Raw genomic sequence first — 6,165 nt, 5'->3', positions numbered from 1 at the left:
TGTGCGTGGGCACCCTGTCTGCACTGGGAAAGACAGTGAAGGTGGGGAACTGTGCAGCCTGGAAATACCCGGGACAGCAGGGAGAGGGACGTGTCTCTACACTACCCAAGAGAGGCAAGAGCTGGGAGCCTAAGAGTGGGTACCCTTGCTGGGGTGCCTCTTCTTGTATGAGTAAAACAACGAAAAGTTGATACATGTTATGGTTCAGGGCAACTGTACCTCTATTTCCCCTTCTGGCCTAGGCTGGGGAGTCTGGCATCCTAGGGGTGGGATGGTAAGGGGACATGGGCCTGCCCAACTCCATCGCATCCCAGCCCAGGGCCCTAACAGTGGTGGAGTGGTCTGCCATTGGGTCAGCCGGAACATGCTGCCCTAGAGTCAGTCAGCATCTTAGCCGGACAGCCATCGGCTGCCCTTGAGCTACTGCCTACCTCCCCGGGGTTTGGTATCTCTGTAATCCGCAGGTCCTCTGGGCACACAGCTGCTGGCAGTCCTGGCAACTCCTCTTCAGGGTCAGCCTCCACTGTGGGCAGGGAGCTGCAGAGCACAGATTCAGCTCCAAAGTGCCACAGCAAAGTGGAGGCGTCCATCTCCTTCCCTGGTTTCCGCACAACTGAGCTGCAGCGCCCTCCCTGTATACTTCCTGGCCCGGCCCGGTACTTCCGGCGAGGAGAGTGGGGCAGGTTTGGCTTTGCCCACCAGGGGGAGCGTAGTGATCCCTCGCTCTCAAGTGGGGAAGGAGGCCACTCTGCCTCACTGCACCAAGTATTATTATTTTATCAACTAATATTGATTAATAACCTAGTAAAAGCCTCCTGACTGGTTAATAATGAAATCACACCGTGTTTTAATACCGTGTGGCAAAGAGCTACAGAAGACATTAAAGAGCCACTTGCGTCTCCTGAGCCTCACTCTGAGTATCACTGCTCTAATGTTAGAGGTGATATTCACAATGACCTAGATGGTTAAATTCCTGAGAAACCCATGTATCTAATCCAAGCTTTACGTTCAAACATGAATGTCCCTGGCTGGGAGGGGGGCAGAGTGGATATCGGTATCCTTAGGAAGGTTAAAAATGTCCAGTAGCTAGTGAAAGAAAATGTACCATGAGTTCAGGGAATGCTCAGGCAGGATGGGAATCAGTCGCACAATTGGTTCTGCTCCTTATTATTATCCCCAATACTCAGCCTGGAGGAGGCAATTTCTAATAAACACTGCAGATGAGTCCTGATGGCATCAACTACTTTTTTAATCATGACTTTAATTTTGTTTTGCGCTGCCTGCCTTTCACAGCACAGAGATTTCTCAGGAGCCAAGTGTGTATCCTCTCTGGGCCCAAAAGAATACTTGGAACCACTTAAATCCTACTGTCTGTATTTAATAAAATCACTTTTTATTTAGTAATTTACTCAGAGGATGTATTAATACCTGGGGGAGCAAACAACTGTGCATATCTCTCTATCAGTGTTATAGAGGGCGAACAATTTATGAGTTTGCCCTGCATAAGCTTTATAGAGGCTAAAACGGATTTATCTGGGTTTAGACCCCACTGGGAGTTGGGCATCTGAGTGCTAAAGACAAGCACACTTCTGGGAGCTGTTTTCAGGTAAACTTGCAGCTTTGGGACAAGTGATTCGGATCCTGGATCTGTGTTAGAGCCAGACAGGAGTGTCTGGCTCAGCAAGACAAGGTGCTGGAGTCCTGAGCTGGCAGGGAAAACAGGAGCAGGGGTAGTCTTTGCACATTGGGTGGCAGCTCCCAAGGGGGTTTCTGTGATCCAACCCGTCACAGTGGATACTGTGTGTGTGGGTGTGTGTGGGTGTGTGTGTGAGAGAGAGAGAGAGAGAGAGAGCTCAGCATGGAGGGGGAGTGGACATCCACCTGTCTGGGTAAGATATTTCTAGTGCTTGTGCAGCCCTGTCTTTGCTATCTGAGTAGCGATGGCCTGCAGCACAGTTGCTGCTGTGAAGTCCTAGCTGGCTGCAAATTAGTTGCATTATTGTCCCACCCAAACAGTTTGCATGATGGGAGTTGGTTTAAAATGTCTCTTCCGGTGAATTTGAAGCTGACTAAAGGCACTGAGTTTATGGCATTGGAAGAGGGAAGCCCCGTATTTAGCCACAGGGCTGGCATAAGGTGGGCAGTGGGTAGTACAGACGAAACACACTGGCAAAGTGTATGTAGTGTCCTGGGCTGAAGGGAAATAGCTGACTGCCGCTACCATCTAATCAAGTTAATCCTGTACCTCAAGGATTAGAGGTCTGTGTTGTGGTGCTGAAGGTCTTCCCTTAGCATGCAAATAGAATGAAGGGCACAAACCGATGGAGGGGTCATTACACAGGTATCTCCTCCCTAACCTAGGGTGAGACAGCCATTCAGTAATCATGTCCATCAGACTTGGCCTGGTTTCCAGGGCCTGGTCTATACTACCCGCCTGAATCGGCGGGTAGAAATCGACCTCTCGGGGATCGATTTATCGCGTCCCGTCGGGACGCGACAATCGATCCCCGAATCGGCGCTCTAACTCCACCAGCGGAGGTGGTAGTAAGCGCCGCCGACAAAAAGCGGCAGAAGTCGATTTTGCCGCCATCCTCACAACGGGGTAAGTCGGCTGTAATACGTCGAATTCAGCTACGCTATTCACGTAGCTGAATTTGCGTATCTTAAATCGACTCCCCGCTGTAGTGTAGATGTACCCCAGTAAGGATACAGACTGGTCTGAGATGTGAACAGTAGGATCTAGACTGAGGCCTGGTCTACACTGGGGGGTGGGGGAGGTGAAGGGGGAGGATCGATCTAAGGCTTGAATAGTGTAGCTGAGAATAGCGTAGCTGAAGTCGACGTATCTTAGATTGAATTAAAATCACTTACTTCGCGTCCTTGCAGCGCGGGATCGACGGCCGCGGCTCCCCCGTCGACTTTGCTTCCGCCTCTCGCACTGCTGGAGTTCAGCAGTTGACAGGAGAGCGTCTACACTACACACGATAAATCGATCCCCGATAGATCGATCGCTACCCACCAATCCAGCGGGTAGTGTAGACGTACACTGAGACAACCCCTCCTCCCACCCCAGTGATCTCATCATTGGAGTAGCTTGGCTTTGCTGCTCTAGATGAATTTCCCTCCCCAACCCCCATGCTATGCACAAAGACTTTGTTTTGTTTTCTTGCCTAAATACAAAAAATTTTATCTTTCATTATGGATAGAAGATTGTATCTCACTCAGAAGAATGTGTATGCATGTATCCACAAACTGAGAGCGTGCCAGCTAGTTCATTTGTACAAACAGGTTTGGAATTTTTATCAGTGAATGTCGATTTCATTGTGTCCATACAAACCAACAAAAAAATATTTCCATTGATAATGGAAACGTCGAGATAGGCAAAGTAAGAACAACGCGGCTTTAGAACTTACTAGAGTTTGATTTAAGGATATTTACTTTGTGTATTTTGACACGTGATCTTACGATTTGTGTTTTAAGGGTTATAAGGCTTTAACTACAGGATTTGAATCTCAATGTCTACTATCATTAAATAATGATTGTCTCATCCCCCTATTGCAATGGTCCCTACACTGTAGGGCGCGCCCCCCAAGGGGTTGTGGAGGAACATTTGGGAGGGGCAGAGCGGGGCCCGGGCCAGCCCTCATGGGGGGTGGGGGGGAGTTAGCACCACCCTGCACCACTCTGCCCCCAGCTCTGCTCCAATCCTGGCTCCTATTGCAGCCCCGTCCCCAGTTGCAGCTCCTGGCTGTGACCTCAGTCCCTGGCTCCCAGCCGTGGCCCCCGACTCCCGGCCGCAGCCCTGCCCCAGCCCCGGCCCTGACATTGGTCCCTGGCTCCTGACCGCGGCCCCAGCTGTGCTCTGCTCCCAGCCCTGACTGCGGCCCTGCTCCCGGCCCAACCTCCCAGGGCATGCAGGCAAATTACATTAGGGATGAGGGGGTGACTTAAAAAATTTGGGGACCACGGCCCTATTGTGTGACACCCCCATAATTTTGTGCAACTATGAACATTTAAATAGATAAAAATCTAAACAAATAAAAATAAACATCAATATTATCTGTCAAAATCTAATTCTGCCAAGCCTATGTTTACATTAGCTCCACTTGCAATCTGCACATCAGCCGACTACAGGTACATCCTTCATGGTCCTAAAGGTGTAGGTGACTAGACAAACAAATGGATGTGGATGGTAGGGCACTGGATAAGATCTTGCAGCATAGGCGCTGACTCCGGGGCTGGGTGGAGTGGGGGTGGGACCTGGGCAGAGTTGGGGATCAAGCACCCCCCGGCACTTTGCAAAGTCGGCCCCTGCGTCCAGGAGATGTGGATGCAGGCATGGCATGGGGCACAAATGAATTCTTGGAATTCCACAGTTCTGTGAAGACTTGGCCCTGTCTCTCCTTGTGGGTGTGACACTAGTGGGAGGTGATGCTCATTGCCTTACAATCCTCTGACCCTCATCCAGAGGCAGGATCAGAGTGGGGTCCACAAGTAGGTTCCCCAGAAGTAAGACTAGAGTGGGAAGGAACTGACCCATGGTCCTGGTCTCTTCCTCCTTCCATACCTAAAGGAAGCCAGCTTTCCTCCATGCAGGGTTGGCAACTCTCACAAGTTTGTGATGAGTCTAGCAATATTTTTCATAATGCCCCCAGACCTGGAGTCACATGATGATGTGAGACTCTCAGCCTTCATTTAAAAAAAATGCAAACTTCTACCCTTGTGGCAGGAGAGAAAAGCTTCAAAACCTGAACCCAAGTGCACTCTAAAGGTGCTGAGGCAAATCATCCCGAATGCTTTATTTTATGAAAACATTTCATGATTTTTAAACTAATCTCATCATTATGTTGAGGTCTGATTGGTGATTTTTTGAACAGTTTGGGGTTATATTGTCCATGTGGGGCCTTAGCAGCGGAGGTGATCTTATATGGAGGTTTGTGGGTGGAGTGCTCAGGAAGCCAGACCCAGTGATTGTGTTGATCACAATGATACAGTAGAAATAGTAAACTAATTTATTAATCATTTTTTTGCTATGTACAAGTTTAATGGAGAAATATTTGTATGAAACAATTAAAAAGAACTGGTTCTTTTTACAAACAGTAACGGCAGTGACGCAGGTAAGACCCAGGCTCGTTGTTTATTGGTCATGCTTTCGTCTGCGAGTTAGGCAGAATAGGGCCGAGCGGCAGGCACGGCGCCGTTTGTCATCCTGGGAGTTACAAAAATACACCCTCTAATGTGACAGCACTGAGACAGCAGCTAGGACAAGATACATGCCATGGGAAAGAGACATAATGAAAACACAGACACCGCTGTAACGCTGAGCAAAGAAGTCAACCCCGGAGTGATTATAAAACCTTGAGGAATGCTGACCAGGAAACCTTGTTTTCCTGCTGCTTCCTGTACCAGCCTTTAACTGACGGGCTGGTGCTGACTCTGACAACCCTTGTATACCTTACTGGAATTGAACTGAAAATGGATCCCTGTGTTCATGGCAATAAACAGTTCAACTCTTAACTGGGATGGAAGGAGAAGTACTTGGTAACTAAAGAAGGGGACTAGGAGTTGGGATATCTGGATTCTGTTCCCAGCACTCTTCTGGGCTGACTGGATCACCTTGGTCAAGTCATGTGACTGCCCTGTGCCTTGGTTTCCCTGTCTGTAAAATGAGCTATAACAATCCAAGAGTGATGTGAGGCTTAATGCGATCAAAATGTGTTAAGTGTTTTGTGGCCCCTGGGGGAAGATGCTAGAGAAGTGCAATGCATTAAAATAGTTACAGTAGGATCAAATTCTGATGCCCTTATTCATACAGAGTAGCAATTTAGTCCATATGTGGGTCCACTCATGCAGTAAGGCATTATTTAACATTATTTCCGTAGTTTCTAATAGCAATATTGATCTCCTAGCCAGACATTTCCAGGCAATTCATGACCAGTTGGGTAAAGGACTCGTGGGGGGAGGCGTGGATCAGCATTTTCTTCGCACTCTCCGTCAGTACCTGGCCCAAGCCAGGGAAGCTTGTGATCCGACCAGCGGACCAAATTCGGTGATGAATCCTGGTCACGTGCCGCCTGAGGCATGTTGCGCATACGCTCAGAAGAAGGAGGATGACTCAGGACCTCGCCTGCCAATACTCAGACAGGGAGATGACAGCGCTTTGCA

The sequence above is a fragment of the Trachemys scripta genome, chromosome 3, assembly GCF_013100865.1.
Source record: "Trachemys scripta elegans isolate TJP31775 chromosome 3, CAS_Tse_1.0, whole genome shotgun sequence".
NCBI lineage: Eukaryota > Metazoa > Chordata > Testudines > Emydidae > Trachemys > Trachemys scripta.
This window is presented reverse-complemented; position numbering follows the sequence as displayed.